Raw genomic sequence first — 18,216 nt, forward strand, 5'->3', positions numbered from 1 at the left:
TTGCTAGCATGTGATGCTTTGGAAGGCCTCATTAGCTGCCTGTATCTTCAATCATATTCCTTCCATGTGCAACTGGATTGTAATTTAGTTCATTATACTTTCTAGTGATCAGTGATATTTGGTCAATTGTCAGATGTTGTTTAACTTAAATGAATTTCCCATCTCCCCCATATGACCTCTCAAGGAGCTTTAAACCTGCCTTGACTTCTACTACCTGACCTATAAATTATTTTTGAGCACAATGAAAAGCAGAATTCAGTCAAGGTGCAAGGAGAAGCATACTTGGTTTCCTTTTTATACAGAATACTTGTAGAGTTTTCACTGAAAAAATAAAAATCCCCTTTCTCTTCCCAGTCTTTCATAGAACGGATTTACGCTGGATGGTACCAGTATTCTTCACAAGTTGCTCAAAAATGCTAATATAAAAAAGTAAAAATTGCAAGAACTGATACAGTAGGGGAGTGCGTGTGTACATATATGTGTATATGCACACATCCACTTTTACCATAAGGGAATCCTTCTGTTCAAATCACTACTATTTGACTAAAGAGCTCAAATGAACATCATATGAAATACACTTGTAAAAGTTTGCATTCTAAAAGAACGCAGATTATTGTTAGTTCTCCATGTTTGTGTTACTTTTCTGTTTGGTTGTTTAATTGTCTGTAAATAACTTATTTTGCAGTTTCTCATTTTCTAATTATTTAAAATTCTTAAACGAAATATATTTATATCAGCAGATAATTTGTTAAACCAGATAGCATAACTAATTTGGTGAAAGTATTTACCCAACAGTTTTTTTAGATGGGCCATAATAACCACCCAAAACCTGAACTGATTTCAGTACTTAAATATTTTAAGAAACTTCCTTACATTACATCTGTCTAATGGTTTGGATTTGAGACCTGTATAGCTTTATCCTGGTAATTACATTAATTTGAGAGGTGTGACAGACCTTCAAGTTCTCCTCATTTATTTTTGAGCTGTTAACAGTGTGATTTTCAGCACCATAAACTAATCAGAGTTCACTAATGATTTTCAATTCACCAGAAGTCTCACTAGTATCTTTTTGTGGAGTGGAAACAAGACAATTATTGTCAGCTATTTCAGAAATAAATAAAATCAAATGCTTACTTTAACATAATTAAGCATGTAAGGCTATGTTTATGTGTTTACAAATCCAGAGCCTGGCAGTTATATTTGAAAGCTAGAAAAAAAGCTTGAAAAACCCACTCAATACTTAGTGGTGAAAATGGTGTATATACGTGCCTTTTAAAATAATTTAGAATATTTTAATCTTGTTTGCTTATTACCTTGTTAACAATCAATTAATTATGAGAGTGCGCTGTGTGGATATACTTGCACAGGCAGCAATTTACAGGTAATTCACTTCGTATGAAATACTCCAACCATTATCATGTAGTCCAAATGTGGATCTGCGGTAACTGGTAGAAGAACCATCAGAGAAATGCATGGAAGAGATGACCTTCCCCTGGTGGCAGTGTGCTCGGTGGGCAGCTGCAGAAAGGTCTCTGCAGAGCAGGCGAACTGGCAGAAGGCTTAGCAAGGAAGACTGACCAAGAAAAGCGGAGGGTCTGTATGCAATTGGGCTTGTGTCTTTTAAAACTCAGGCATCTAAACTTGAGAACTTTTTTTTTTTTACATTAGGTTTTGGCTTCGTTGTGCAAAAAATCTTCTGTATGCTCTACAGGAAAGCTGAAGTATCAGTTTCAAAGCACGTGGACACTGAGTGTTTACTTAGGGGTTTAATGTTCTAAAATAAAAAAATGGTTGTTGATTGGGTTGAGATGCATCTTTATCTAGAATGGGTTCATAGGCCCCACGTAGATAAGCTAAAAGGAGTAGGAAATTTTCACTCTGCAAACTGCTCCCACTGAGCTAAATTTTTATTTTTCTCAAAATATAATTGAAATCAGCAATTGCGGGGAAAACATTTATAGCAACACTTATTTAAAATACAAATCTCCATATATTCAAAGCCATCATTATATTAAAATATGTTAAGTACTCACTATGCTTAAATCACCAAATATTCAAGTGCCTATTTTTAAAGGCAGGAATCAGTTTACCACGTAACTGAAAGAATCATATACTCCAGTGTCTAATTATGATCTATTAAATCTAATGACAAATGAGCGTACGTGGTATGTGCACGACTGCCTGGCTCGCGTGGCTTTGCTGAAGAGTGTGTATTGCAGAGTCCCTTAAAAATGTTGTGCTGTAGGTATATGGCGGAGGCTTGCTTTTGTTAAGGTCAGCCTCTTGGGGGGTTCTCTATTTAGTGAATCGTGTAGGTTGAGTAACGATTAGATGCCAAGTCACGATCTAACACTTGGAGCTAATTTTGCTTCTAGCATGCTGCTTTTGAATCCAAAGCTCTTCTTGCTGGCGCTGCTGTGCTGCAGCCAGGAGAGGAGCCCTGCTTTAGCTGGGGCAGCCTGCTCCTCGCTGCGGGGCTGCTGCAAGCCTCTGAGCAGCGCGCGTGGGGCTGGGGCTGCGAGCTTCAGCCTCTGAGGGCCCCGGTGGCTTTAGAGGATGGCTTGTGTGTATGTAGTAAAGGATCATCTGTTACCTGATGCTTATGCTCGTTGCATTGCTGAATTACATGCTCTTCAAGGTGGGCTCCTAAGAATGTAGAAGCATTGAGACTGAAGTTCAGTATTGCTCGCTCTGACCAGCACAGATGGTACTGAGCCGTCTGAGCAAGCTCTGTGCTGCTCCAGGTCTGTATGCAGGCTTTCCTCCAGTGGTCCCTAACAGTGGGTGGTGAGGACAACTGTCACGCTGTAATACCTCAACACGTTGAAGAAAATCATACCTGAAGAAACTGTTACACAAAGCTGTTCTAAAATTAGAGCTCTCTTCAAAACTGGAGATGAGTTTTCATGTGTTTTGTTATTTCAACTCCTATCTTGAGTTATTTTAATTCATGTGGGACACAGTGATTAGATATCAAATTGCTCAAAATAAATATAACTTGTAACGGTCGACCACGTCTCACCCTTTATTATTAAAGGAGGGAATGTTAGTGCTGTATGCTTTTTAAAGCTGACACTAGCGCTTGCTGCAAGCTACGTTTGTTTGAAAAACTTCAGCCAAAGTAATTCAGTCTCTTCTGAAGATGATGACAGAGTAGAAGCTCTTTTCTTAAGAAGGGGAAGCTTTTTTAATAAACCTTTGCTTTTCTTTCAAAGAACAGTATTTTGCTATCTTCCTGAGCATTTGCCTATTATTGTTTGACTCATCTTTCAATAAATTTCAGCTTGCTCATTTTGAGCAGCAGCTCATAACTAACAAATAGTGGATCTATGCTGAGTGCTTTCCAGCTTGTACCTGCAGGTGCCTGAGAAGTCTTTGCTGTAATAAGATGCTGGGGGCTGGCCAAGTGTGGGGCTTGGCAAAAGAACTGGTGGTTTGGGGGGGGGAAAGGGTGTTTCCCTTTGGATTATAATATTGCTTGACAGAAATTTTGAGGGATGAACAGTGGGTAATGTGGAGGAGCAAGGAGAGTAGGCAAGAGGGTAAATAGAGAGTCCAGGGACTGCGAGGAGCAGTGGAGCTGACAAAACTTAGTCAAGAAGGGGGTCCTTGGCCACTGGACAGGGCAGCACCAGGTGACTGACTCGGCATCACTAAGGGCTGCATCTTCTGGTGGCCTGGCCACATCCACACTGTGTGGCATTTGGCTGTGGGTCTCCTCTGGGTCCTACACGGTCATCCCGTGCCTTACGTCAATTGACATCTTTTTGTGAAGAGACAAGAAGGGTTTGGTTCAAATATGTCTGATCTAACGGGAGAAGTGTGATGCAGCTCACTGGGATGTTCTTGGTTGCGTGTGGTGTGTCCTGAGGCACGTGAGAGCGTGTTTGAGGGTACAGGGAGTGCCTAGGATGGTGTTGGAGGGCTGTTCTGTTGAATGAGCCAGAACTAAAGCAGTTTTATTAATGCTGTCCAATGCAAACAGCCCCAGAGTGAAGAATTATTTTAGAAAAGCTGGTTGAGGGGACCTGTGAGAGCTGTGTAGTGAGCTACCAAGCCATATGGGCAGTCTTGCAGCTCAGTGCTTTATTAAGCCCCTGCTCATGCCGGTGTGAGCATGAGAAGTGTTCAGTGAGAACAATTTGGCAAAGAGATCAGCTCCGGAAAGCTGAGGGATGGGGAGAAATGGATTAGCCTAAAGGACTGGAAGCCTTTTTATGCATGTGGATTTGGAGGAGGGAAAAGGAGAGTGGAACAGATGAGAGTAAAGCTGGGAAGAGAGGGGATACCAGGAGAAACCCCGAGGAACTAGAAAGCTAAAGCTTGATTTGTGGAGAGCATGACAGTACATTAAGGAACGGCTGGACAAGAACAACTCTTTGTATGTCTCCCATCTCTAGACTGAAATATGCTTCTGGACAGTGTGTTTTACACAGCTTCAAATGCTGACTGCAGAATTTCAGGGTCATTGCTCCTCATGCTGTGTAATCTACTGAAGAAGCATAACTTGTCTCCTCTATAGTTGTTCTTTCACAAAATGAAATTAGTTTTTTTGAGGTTTCTTTTCAGATAACTTGTGTAGAGGCTTACCATAGCAGACCTGAAGTTCCCAGGTCTGCTTTAGGCTATGGCATCATTTGTCATTTGTAATTACAAATGATATCACTGTAGTCATTTGTAATGACACTGTATGATAGAAATTCTCTCTCCAAAAATTTCTCTGAAAACATGCTATGAAGTTGTTGAGAGACCATCAGAAAGCTTGCAAAATCAAGCACTCAATTGAAACATTAGAATAAATTTGCAAGTCTGATATAACTTTGGTCTTATAATGCATGGGCACTGTAATCATTACATGATAAGGCATGCTGAAGTTGATGTAATAAATCATCTGTTTATATAAGGGGCAAGGATGAAATTGCTGCTGGAAAATTAGATTTTAATTATTTATATGGCTTTAAGATAACACTCTGTTCTGCCATATGCTGTTATAAAATATACATGGAATTGGGGATGGGGGGGGGGGGAGCGTGCATGCAAGGAGCTGACAGGCACACCCACGGTGCTGAATAACGAAATCTCTTGGAGAAACGTCTTGCAGCAGCTCCCCTCTATCCTAGGGCCGAATTCCGTATCGCTTCTAGCGTGAATGACTTGACTTTTCTGCATCCGGATATCCACTGAGAGCCTTCTGGGTGTTTTTCTCACTCCTGCCCGCCCGAGTGGGGTTCTGCAGTCCTGCTGAAGCCCCGGCCCTAGCCCGTGGTAGGGGCTGTGGGTACACGGTCGGCTCTTCCCGACAGCTAGTGGGGTCTGATGTGCACAAAGCCCCTGTCCTTCGGGAAGGTGTAGCACTTGGCAGCTTCTGTCACCTGCCAGCTCACAGAAACTTGTTGGGTTTTCCAACCTTGGGGCCAGAAATCAGCTCTTGTGAAAGTTTGGTTTTGTTCATGTTCCTCTCTCTGCCTCCTGGGGCTAAAGCAATCCCCAGGTACCGCAAGCAGAGGAACACGGGGTTTATTTTCATCATCTTGTGTTATGCTTCCTGTTACAGAAACCAGGTGGCTTCTGTGGATTGTTCACCTTCTCAACAGGTGGTAAAAAATTAATTTGATACCCTGTAGCTTTGACAGGTGTTATCAATATATACACTTCGTATGAAAATAAATGCACAAGCAAATGCAGATATCTTACTGCCACTTTACACAGGAAGCGCTGCAGACTGTTTTGTTATCAGCTAGTCAGCCTCACTCCTTTTTTCAGTGTTTCAATAGCCAGGTTCCTGAATTAGCTGCATTAGTTCCAGATCCAGATGCATTAGTTGCTTGCCTCTAATGAGTAAAAAGGGAAAGGATGTACTCTGCAGGGACTTCAGTGACTGCAAGGGGTTGTTCTTGAAAGGGAGACTAAATTAGACTGTCAGATGTTCAGCAGAAAGTGCTTCCTAATACAGATACATTAGTGTTTGCTTTTTTTTTTTCTTAAAGCAGGTTTTATACCTTGTGATTCTGGCTGATAGTGATACTTACCTGGTCTGGACAGTGGATTGGGAGCTCAGGATCAGGGGTATCAGACTGGGGCAGGGTGCTGAGTACCGGTAGGGAGACCAGAAGCAAATAAGCCTGGTAGGACTGTGCAGAACAGTGTAAAGAGTGACTGTCTGCTACCATGCTGTTGTCACCTACTTCTTTTTGTCTTTTGTAGCTTGTATAATTGTCATACTGGAGTATATCATCTGCTGCTGCTTTGTAGCCCTAAGTCATCTCAGCTCTTAATATGATGTGTAAAATAAGAGCTGCTAGTTGACTGCCATGTTAAATGGTGTACTGAAGCTATCAGTAAAAAGGCTTGTTGTAAAAGTCTTGTACTTAATCTATATTATTGAGAATTTTTAATTTTAATTTTGTGAATAAATTTAGTTGGACTTACATTTAGTATCTCATTGCGCGCATCTGATTTTTAAGTGTCCTAATAGCACAGGCAGGATGAAGGAATATTTACTTTTCTTCACCAACTGACACTGTTATTCTATTTGTCACTTAAATTAATCAGCATCGTTTATCTGGTTGCATTGAGAAGGTCAGGGTCTTTGTAATGACAGACAAATAGTTTTTTTTATAACAAAACTGCTCCCACTGTGAGGTTCAGTTTAAACATAAAACCAAAACTACCTTCTGAAATTATGAAAAAAAGTAACCTAAAAGGTGTCAGTATTTTCCCACATTTGTTTTTACAAATTATGTTTTGAGTGATATCTTCTTTTCTAAAGATATCTTGCTGGAATTGGTAGTGTTGAACTGTCAGGAAGGCAGAACTCTTCAAACGTCCTCAGGAAACTGGAAGTTGAAAGTTAAAGCGTTCAATGCAAAAACTTGAACCTACCTTAAAAAAAAAAAAGTTCAAATGCTCTTTAATGTTTTATTTTGATAAAATAGACACCTTGTCACTGTTTAAAGTCAAAATAACATTAAATATTTAGTAACACTGCAGCTTTATCTTGCTGTGTGTTTTAAAAGCTATCTCAGAACTTCAAAGTGTGTTGGTAGCTCGCTGTGTTAATCGATATATGCGTATAAGTCCTTTAAGGAACCTGCAGACACTGTTTTTTTCCCCTTTTTTTGTTCTTGAGACTGTTTGAATGCCAGTTCCTGCACTGGTTTTGGCTTTATCAAAAACATACACTTCATCTCTTGCTGTTCGTAGCATTTTGAGAGTAAAAGTATATTTTTAAAATCACTTGCTGCTTGTCATACTTGCCTAGTATTATTATTTTTCTGATAAGGGGGAACTGTGTATGCATACGAACACTGTCTGTGATGATGGATTATCCTAGACTACAACACCGTGGCAACAGTGGAAAAAGAATTTGATGTCCGCTTGGAAAACAGTGCCATAGCAACACTGGAATGAAGTAGACTTTTGGTATTATTTACTAGATTACTGTAGCATGACTTCAAGATCCTGATCTTTGCTTTTACTTAATCATCCTTTAGGTATTTGTTGCTTTTATGGTCTACACAACAATTTTTACTGTTTTCAAAGGAAAAAAGAAAGAATTAATACTTAAAGTGGTTGGGTTTAGGTTTAAGTATATTTTCTGCACCCTATCCCCCCCACACCAAAAAAAAAAAAAACTTAGCAAAGTAAAAAATATATTTGTAGAACTTCTGGATTTAAAAGAATTACTAAAAGCTTATTCACCAAGTCAAGAGGTAGCCTACTCGAATAATCATGTCTTATTTAAAATCAGTACAAAATTAATTAGTCTCAAAGAACTGAAAACATAATTTGGAATAGGCTATACTTGCTAAGATAGTTTCCTAATACGTCTTGCAGAATTCCAGTAAGGCTTTTGGGGGTTGCAGTAACATAGCATTTTTTTTCCAACACAGCTCCTGAACCAATATATTCCTTTATTCTTCAGATCCACTGCTTCAGCTGGTGAAAGCCGCTTATGGTGCTGCCTAAAAACAAGCTGAATAAATCAACTCAAGTATGTTGTAATTATTAGATATCTGTGTTTTTAATTTAAAAAAAAAGTGTCTATATGAGCATTAAGCACTACTGTGAATTTTCACCCTTTTCCTCCATACAATATGCATTTTCCCTACTTCTTAATTTCTCCTTAAAATCTGGTCTGTGAAGATACGAAATAGCATTGTCTGTCTTGACATATACTGGATATAATGCATTGAGGTGAGTAAATCAAAACCCTTTGTCAGCAAGAAAGGTAATATATACTCGCTAACAGTGCCATTATCTTCCTGATTACTGAAGAGGATTAATCCATTTTTGAGAACATAATTTAGTTTTTCATCCATTTTGGATGAGATTTTTCCTTGACTTCAGGAGGCAGAAAAAGCCCTGATTAAAAAGCAGTGCTAAATTGTGTGTATTCAAATAGTAGGGTAAAATGTGGGTCCCATGCCACAAGCCTAGCAGTAGCCAGGTCTGATAATGGGGTGACATCCCTGTCTACCAGGGTATAACTTCAGGAAAGGTGGATTAAATACATTTATATACACAAACCACAGGAGTATAACTAAAATAACTGTGATCGAAGGCTGACTTTTCCAGTCAATATTAGAGAAATATGTGAGGATTGTTGGAAGGAAAGGCTGGCGTAACTCATTGGAACTTGGATCTTTATTGATGGGAAGGGTTGTTCAATGCAGGTAGAAAAGTAAATTAGGGGACCATGCGATGAGTGGATGATAAAGCTTAACGAGCTATTCAGACATCCCTTCTGTACCATGATTTTCTTTGTGTGACAAAATAGTGATTGATGTTAGTATATTGACTAAAGTTACACGTCAATTTTAGTCGTGCCCTTAAAAGTCCTAGAAAGGGAAGAAAAAAAAAAACCCAACCCCACTGGTAAAATCATTTGATTACTGTGTATTTTGTATCCTCATCAAACTTTGAGCCTTAAGGCTGCATTTGTTACATGCATGTCTGCCCTTCTGAAGGGGAGCATACTACATTTGTTATCTCGTCAACCTACTGGAAATCCATTGATTTCCAGGCCGCAGCTGCTTGGAAGCCAGGGCTGCAGGCTCTCTTGTGCAGCAAAGCCCATTCTGTGTATGGAGAACTGTGCTGAGTTTGTAAGGCAGGTAGCTGATTTACAATCCTATATATGGCATACAATCTGCTAGTCAGAAAGTGCTTAAAATGGATTATACTTAAATATAGAAATGATATGTAAATGAGATTCCTCCTCCTCCAAACAAAAGGCAAAGTAAATGTATGGACCCCCCCCCAGCAATGGCTGTGGGCCCACGTCACGCGCTCCTGACGGAAGGAGGAGGCCGCGTTCCTGCGGGGTGGCGGCCTTGCTTCAGGAGCTCATCCAGCAGCTGGTGGTCCCTGGTGGTGGCCAGTGGGGCTACTTCTCCAGCTGCTCTGGCTCTTTCTCGTTCTCACTGAGACGGATCCAAATCAGCTTTGCTGTACAGGAGGCAAATCATACACCTCCAGCCTCCGAGGAGCAAGAATCACGTCAAACGCCTTCCTTCTCAAGCTGCTGTGAAAGGAGAGTGGTGCGTCTGCTGCTTGTCACCTGGGGCAGGCTTTAAAATACAAAATAAGAAATCCTTATGATAGCCTACCCTCCTTTGAGATGGGAAGATGGTGATTGCCTTTGTCTTGCTGTTCTGTAAAGAACATCACTTTAATGGTGTAATAAATGTCAAAGCAAAACTTGTAAGTAGTTAATTTTCTACTTCTGCGTATGTATTTAATAAGACAATGCTTTACTGAGTTTTGTTGCAGATTTCCACTTTTATTTTTGTGACATAAACAGCTGGGTTGTTTGCCATCAGAACAGACTTCTGCAAAGATCAGATTCCTATGGACACTTCTAGACTCTTTTTTAGACTGTAAGAAGTCATTTGACAAATGTGTGAAGTAAGGAAAAAATTATAAAGGGAACAACTTCTTTGGAGTTTTTAAACACTGATAAAGCTAATTTTTGTGTCCATATTTCATCTGTTACTGTACAGAACACAAAATGATGTGATGTAGTGCATGCAAATCAAAAACTGAGCCTGTTGAGAGTTTGGATGTGTGGGAAGTTGGCTGCAATGAATCTGATGTTAATTATTTTAATAATTCATATTAAAATGTTTTAATAATGATTGTATCTCTTAATGAATCAAACCCTCTTCTGTACTTTTAACTCTCCTTTTCTGCACTTTTATGTACCTTATACATCCTACTGCTTTTTTCTTCATTGCTAGTATTTGCATACTGCATTTTCTTGCTGAAACAATTTTTGGGGTGTGTGATTTTTTTTTTATTATTCAAGTCACCTCTGTTGCCATGTGGATTTACTGTCTTTAAGGAAAAACTAATAGTCCCAGTCCTATTTGGCATCGCTGAAGTGAAGAAGCCACTTTTGTGGCTGCTGCTTGTTACTCTTTCAGTAAATATTTCATTTTTTACAATATGTACTCTATATTCATGCAACACAAGTTCAGAGAAGTTAGTGGCTACACCAAGTAATTTCACAACCTACAGAATATTTATTAAGTGTACCCTTTGATACAAGGGGAGACAGATAGAGAGCCTCAGCCAAATTTAAGGCACTACTGTATTTGGGTGCTTCCAGGTAACTCTTGGACAGCTCAAGCATTCCAAAAGGTTTTCTGCAACCAAAGAAGACTTGCTATATTTCCTTTTTTTTCCTTCCCCTTGAGCATGGACTGAAGACTGTATATTCCAGAATTTCCAGAATCTTGATTCTTTATACATGTATATAATTTTTCCTTCCAAGAATCAAGATTCTAACCTCCTTCTGTGGCTGTAATCTCCCTTTTTTTTAATCCTCTTTGCATTCTCCCTCTGACTTGATTCAATTCAATCTATTTTTGTGTTGTTGCTGTGAATTCACTTAGGCACTAGATGTGTTTAGGAGGGCTTTAGTTTGTTACAACAGAAGTTACTCTGCAGCATCAGCAAATCTGTTTTGTTGGGGAAGCTGTGGTTGGTTTTGTGGCTGCTGATAAAATCCCCTCATCCTGTGGTTAGGAGGTTCATATTTGTCTACACATATACTGTGACTGCATGTCCCATGTATTTAAACAACTTCAGGCATCCACTGGTCAAGGATGCTCCTTGTACACAAAGAGGAAAGGTAAAGCATTTTTTTCCCCTCATGACAAAGGATAGAGAATGCTACTGGAGAAAACCTTATAATAATTTAAGTTGATGCTGTGAATCTTATGTAACTTCTTCATCAAATGTAGTATGAAGGCAGAAAAAGAAACTTATTTTGCATCTCTCACAATACTAAGTGGTATGTGCTATAGCTGCTAAAATAATAAAGTGGTTGAACCTTGAGTTGTTTGAAGAGGACTCTTTTCAGTCTGGAGTCGCTTCTGGGAAATCTCCTTGACAGCAACTCTTTGTGCTAAACAGCTCATGTTTTATGTGTGGGAGCAAGGTCTCTCTCTGTCAGAGATTCAGTGAAATCATAAAACCATAAAATGGTTGAGGTTGGAAGGGACCTTAGAGACCACCCAGTTCCAAGCCCCCCACCATAGGCAGGGACACCTCCCACTAGACCAAAGCCCCATCCAGCCTGGCCTTGAACACTTCCAGGGATGGGGCATCCACAGCTGCTCTGGGCAACCTGTGACAGTGCCTCACCACCCTCAGAGTAAAGAATTTCCTCCTTATATCTAATCTAAACGTGCCCTCTTTTAGCTTAAAAGCATTACCTGTCACTACACTCCCTGACAAAGAGTCCCTCCCCAGCTTTTCGGTAGGCCTCCTTTAGGTCCTCCTTTAGGTACTGGAAGGCCACTGTAAGGTCTCCCTGAAGCCTTCTCTTCTCCAGGCTGAACAACCCCAACTCCCTCAGCCTGTTCCCCTAGGAGAGACGTGCTCCAGCCCTCTGATCATCCTCTTGGCCCTCCTCTGGACTCGTTCTAATACTTCCATGTCCTCCTTGTGCTGGGGGCCCCAGAGCTGAATGCAGTACTGCAGGTGGGGTCTCATGAGAGCAGAGCAGAGGGGGAGAATCACCTACTGTGACTTGCTGGCCATGCTTCTTTTGATGCAGCCCAGTAATCAAATTAGTAAGAGTCTACATCACTAAAGCGTTTGATAAGTTATTTTTCTGTAGCTGACAAGTTTGGCTTGTACAATAAGCATTAAGTAAATGGAGAAAGGAGAGAGAGAATTCAGGAATGATAAACAGGACGTAAATGCAAAGGTGGTTTTGTGAATGAAAGTAATGGGTTATTTGGGCCTAATTTAGAATTACTTAACCTGCTCTGCTCGCTTGTTTCTGATTGCAGTAAGTAATGACTGGCTATGTATGCCATAACATCCTTTTGTATGTTTGAAGGAAAAAATAAAAGGAATAAATTATTATTTATGAAGTGACAGCAGTGTGTTTAATAAGTCCATGAGATCGTAGTTGTAAAAGCTGAAATTAGTAGAAGTTATGATATTTTAAATAAATTTTGTTACATAAGATGGCATCTTCCTTTTCATATCCCTTCATAAACTATCAGGCAATCTTTACAAGTTTGTCATAACATATTTAATAACGTTATTTACATAAGAGAAAAATAACGTTAATATTTTTCAGTATATTTAGTGTCTGTATTTCCTACATATTTCCTAATACTTCTTTATAATGTCTTAGTTCTGACACAAAACAATCGGCCTTATAGTTTGTTGTTCATTTATGTTGAACATTGTGAAAACATATTTTGCTCTGCTGTGTTTATTGGAGGATCTTGATCTTCACGATTTACACTTCATAATAGCACTTAATGCTTACTTGTCACAATATTCATCTCCCATCCCAAATATTTGGAATGCCTTTGGGGAAGAAGGATCTACAGTTAATAGTCTTTTTATGTCTTAAAATGTCTGGGTAGATGTGTTATGTCAGCATGCTTCAACTGTCTTTAGGCTAGGTTGTTGTTTCATGTTAGATGATTCAAATCTACCACTTCTTTTCTTCTTGGAATATTTTACAGTGGCCTTGGTGGGTGTAACTGCCTGTGTTTTTAGCATTTTGGGATCCTATGCCACATCCCTGGATACTTTTGAGTTACACTGTCTTTTAGAGTTTTAGATCTCACACCTTTTAAACTCTAAAGCAAAGTTAACTACTGAGCTACTTGGAGATCTCAGCTGAGTATTAACACTAGTTAAATTTTGGTGAAGTATGACTGTAGCCTTAGGAAGTTTAAATGATTGGTGGCTTTCCTGAGTATTTTCAGAAGTCTATGAAGTGTTGAGGCTATTCAGGACAGAAAACCAAAAATCCATGAAAAAGGAGATGGATGAAAAATCAGTATCATCAGGCAATTGCTAGATGTTTTTCAGAAAATGAATTTTCTTTTTCTTACCAGCAGGTTTCAAAGCAAGGAATTGTGCACTGTATGTGCACATCACAGGTATTTTCAGCTTAAACAGTTCAGTAGGTAAAAAAAAGTGGTTTTGTTAACATTTTTAGTTAGTATTTGTTAATATTAATATTCTATTTTATTTTGTAAATTGTGCAGGAAGACAGTCCTAATGGCTATATCAGTATAAAGGCTTCCGTAGGCTAATAATGTGTAAATGATAATAGGTGATGATAAGGTGTAAAACAAGATGCTATGGGTAATATTACAGTTACTAAAAAATGTGTATATCTTAGTGAGTGTTTTTAGAGACAGATATGATTATTTCTCTTGAAGAAAAACTAGCTGCTGTGACTGAAAGACTTTTCCTAATAAAAATGTGTTGTGAAGTAAGAGACCCAGTTCACAGGGTTCTTTTTAAGTCTCCATCACAAAGACTGTTTTATTATGATAGCTGCCATACTGACAAGTCAAGTGACAGATCTTGCTGTGGGTTTTAAGCTTTCCATTAAATATAGCATCCCCATTTTTTGAATGTTTTGAGTAGCCCACTGAGTAGCTACTGTCTGAAAAGTGCGAGTCGCGGTAGGAGGCTGAAAGGGAATGGGCCTCCAGAGCATTTAGTGTTTAATGGCTCTACAGCTGTGGTGAAGCAGTGTGCAGAAATAATTCTGATTAGGCTTGGTCAATCAGACAACAAAATTGGACCTGCCCCTTTGTCATTCAGCTCTAAAATTCAGAAAATAACTTCTGCTTAAACCTAGTTAAACAGAAAAAGTCTGTTCCATCAGTTATATTTTAGCTAGTTTCTTGATGAAGTATGCTGTCAAAGGCAACGGGGAACAAGTAGCTGAGCTACTGCAGTGGCAAAAGTTGTCTTTTTCATGTGAGGACTTCATTTTGGAAGGAATGATTGAAGCTACGGAAATAATGATTTTTGAGAATTAAGCTTTTATTAGAGTTAAATGTTAGTAAATGCAAATAATAGATTAATACTGTAGCATGTTTGTGGTGTGGTAAATACCTGATTATTTGCAGTTTCATGCCAGCTGTTGTCATTAGAATATACAGTTGTAAATGTGCAATTAAAAAGCAATAACTTCAAGCAGCAGAGAAGCCAATTACCCCTAAACAAACTTTGAACAGTGTTGCCTAATAAACACTATATTATTTGATGATAAACCTTCAAATCAAAACCAAATTGCCTGTAACTATAACTTCTGTTTTTCTAAGATATTTGCCTTCTTAGCTTAGGTCTTTGCATCTCCAGAAGCAAGGCACATGTGGGAAGTGTGAGCTGAATGAAGATGCCCTGGTTCTGTTTTGTTAAGCTGAGGAGGTCAGGTGGCTGCAGTCGTTACCGAACCTCACTGGCAACGTGCTTTGATGGAGATTCTTCTGTATCGTGCTTTTGTGAAGAACAGCATTGTTCTAAGCGAGCCTTGAAAGCTGAATAGGTTTCAAAGGAGCAGATGAAGTTATTGTTCGGAGCTAATGTCGGTGCTAATAAATGCTGACGGGATTCTGAGGCTGCTACCTAGGAATAACTGCAGCCCCCTTAAAATTAGAAGCATTTTGGCTGGACTTAAAAACAAACAAATGAACAAAAAATCAGGCTTTGCAGAGCAGAAACGAAAGGTTTTAATACGGTTTACTTCTTTAGGAATTGGAAAAAGCCAGTTTTGTACCAGTGTTGCTTCAAGGTAGTTTCTTGAAAAGCAAAGGCAGTTCAGAGACTGATGTGATGTCCAAAATTGGTGGCCTTCTTGTAAAATGTTTTCATTTATTTCCTGGAATGCCTATATTTTCTTTCTCATGGAATTTCACCTATCAATGTAAGTAGTAGCTTTTGCAGGGGTCTGCCTCTCAGGTGCTATCAACAGAGCGCAGAGGGCTGCCCACTTGGCAAGTCACCTGGTCCAAAGAACGTAAAGGAAAAATGGAACTAGGCAGCTCAGTGGTAGTTACTTAGGGGGAAATTCTGGATAAGGTAGGATCTGGATCCAAATCTTTGATTTTACTGGCAAATTTTTACTTTGATTTTACTTGATTTTTTTTGTTTAAGCACTGTGGACACTGAAAAGGAATACATACTTATATTTATATTCTGTAGATAGAAGAAGCCATTTACTCTTAAACAAACAGAAAAATACCCAGCTACAATGAACATCATTTTACTAAAAGGCTCATGCAGCTAAGCAGATTTAGCTCTGCTTTTAAATAAATACGGGGAAATGTTTAACCCCCATTGTATGGCCACAAAGCCTGTGCTGATCACACACAAGCTTGGGAGGTCGAGGACAAAGCCATTGGCTGCTGGAAAGGGCTTTTTGTGCGTGCTTCTGCACAGTGCTGCGACAGCGGGACTTAGCAGCCGACTCTTGTCAAGATTACAACGTGGAGGGGAGCATGCTACAAATTCTTATCTCCTGCTAACAAAACAAAAGGGAAAAAAAAAAAGCAAAACAGGAAGAGGACTATATGGCTATATGCACAAGGTAATGGCTGATCTCCCTTTTCTATTCAGATTCTTCTTGATCACTTACACAGCTGAGATTTGTGTACCTTGGTATCGGTTAGCTTGATTTATTTGAGTAGCGGGAGCATGGGGAAATGGAGCTTATACCTCTGAAGAGGAGAATAGACCTATCCTGTGTAACTTACTGAAACATTTAACTTTGGTTAGCAGTCTAGGTGTTGAAATCAATACACTATAATTTATATCCATGGAGGAAGGTCGTGACTTTGCAACATATTAAAGATTAGATTGAATGTAAATTCTGTTTTGATGACTGTAAAATAATGAACTCATTTATATAAAATGAGTATGTTGCTCTAAAGGATATTAATAAAAACTAGGCTGAACTGCTTGCATTAGAATATGTATTTGTGAGGATGTGTGTATGAAGAATGAAAAACTGAACAGTTATTTTTGGGGTATTTCCAGCATATATATTTTTTTCCATTATTACTTTGTCAGAATCATCTGGGGTTGAGCACTACCAGGAATAAGATAGATATGACAGAAAGATGGATCACTGCCCTTATCAACCACCAGGCTAGTTTCTCCTCTTCTGAGGGCTCCTCATCGCTCCTTAATTCTGAAAGAAGAAATGACAGGAGGGTGAATACTGGAGCTCTGCAGTATTGAATTGCATGAAACTGTGCTTAAATGCACTAACTATATTTTATATGTCTTAAAGCAAATATTTTTCCAGGTCCCCCTTAAAATGTGTTTCATTAAATATCTTTAAGTATTGTCTAAGTAAAAGGAAACTCTATTATATGCATAGTGTGTATAGTATTAGTTTTAGGAGAAAGCTACGTATTGTCTCATTTTACAGCTTTCTAAGGTTAGATTAATAACATTAGAACACTTTAACTTTTTTAATGAATATATTGAGTACATTTTATCTAAAACCATTTGGCCAATCTGATTATAAAATAAAAGTGGAATTTTGATATTACTTTTTTTACTTTTGAACTTTTTTGCATAGTTTTGTATTACAATGCACACTTTTTTTATTCTAAATTGTACTTTCCTAGAGTCTATCAACACTATTAAATGTTTTTGAAGGAAGAACACTATGTAAATTTTAGTTCACAAGTTTTCAAATGAATGAATACACCAAAAACATAATGATCTGGTGTGTAGAAATAAAAATTGTTTTATATTTCTACAACATCCTAGTAGCCAGTTTCATAAATAGAAAATGAGCAATGATGTTACCCCAAATGCATCTAATACATTAAAAAACATATTTCACTAAATCTGTAGACTTCATTATAGAACAACCCGGTTTAGAATGTTTTTAAAACATCTTTGTAATCTGAGATTGCTTCTGTACTTCATTACATCTGAGCTGACTTTTGGATATTCAGGTGCTCCTCTGTGCACCTTTTAGAGAACTCCTCATGCTTATGAGTTCACTGGAGTTAGGAGCTTTTGTTAAGCTCCCTTCTGAGAGAAAATGAATCACATCACAGCAAAAGAATGTGATCCTGGACTGTAAATAGGTTACAGCCATGGATGCCAAAAAAGAACTATAGCAAATATTTATTTTTGGAGCAGAATGAGTGTAGTCCAGACATCCCAAGAGACTGATATTCTGACCATTTCATACACAACAGCTGAAAACAGTTTGACTGTGCCTGTAATACAGTTTCTCTTCTCTCACTAAAACATGGAAAACTGTAATGCATGTCCCAAACAATATATATCATTAAGTAACAATATTTACCTCAGAGGAGTAAAGGGAATTGGTTGTTTTTTTCACCCCTTCTTTTGATGTGTGTTAGGACTCTGGGAAGGATTATCCACTGTGTTAACATTGGTCTGTGGTACTGCAGAGCCTCTTTTTTTTTTCTTTTTTTTTTTTCCATTCCTGTATGTGAAGTCTCATACACAAACCATCCGGGATCTAACATCACACCTAACTTTCAGACCTAGCCCTTGAGGCTGCAGCTTTTTTTACTGGTACTAACAGCCAGACAGGGATAAACTCCTGTCATTGCAGTAGGCGAACTGGCACGTCTCTTATAAAACATGCTGGCCATGTTCACCCAATGTGATCTGAATTTCATCTAGGTACCGTGACGTCTCTGTGGCCCTAATACACAGCTAGTTTGTGTTTGCAGTTCAGAGTGTCTCAAGCAGGAGAGCTGTATGGCAGCCCACCAAAGGGATGAGTCTGCAGCATGGTGTTACACGTGTGGTGTGTGCTGCTGAGTGCTGCGTGGGGGCACAGGGGTGTCTGAGAATGCAGTGCCTTGCAGGGACTGTCTCAAGTGGAGACTCCGAACTTATGCAGTCCTGACAGCACGACCTTTTAGAAGTGGCCCTTGG

The 18,216-nt window shown here is 39.0% G+C and overlaps 1 protein-coding gene across 27 annotated transcripts in view; it reads left to right on the forward strand.

Annotated features, from left to right (window-relative positions):
* NRCAM (neuronal cell adhesion molecule) overlaps window positions 1-18,216 on the forward strand; it is a 150,853-nt gene that overhangs the window by 29,121 nt on the left and 103,516 nt on the right. Inside the window, exon 1 of one of the 27 annotated variants that reach the window (XM_040550928.1) lies at window positions 15,850-15,868. The exons of the other annotated variants lie outside the window; for them this stretch is intronic. The gene's annotated coding sequence lies outside the window, so the exon portion shown is untranslated. Of the gene's footprint in view, window positions 1-15,849; window positions 15,869-18,216 lie in introns of those variants that run through there. 27 annotated transcript variants of the gene reach the window in all.

Source organism: Cygnus olor, chromosome 1, assembly GCF_009769625.2.
Source record: "Cygnus olor isolate bCygOlo1 chromosome 1, bCygOlo1.pri.v2, whole genome shotgun sequence".
Lineage (NCBI taxonomy): Eukaryota > Metazoa > Chordata > Aves > Anseriformes > Anatidae > Cygnus > Cygnus olor.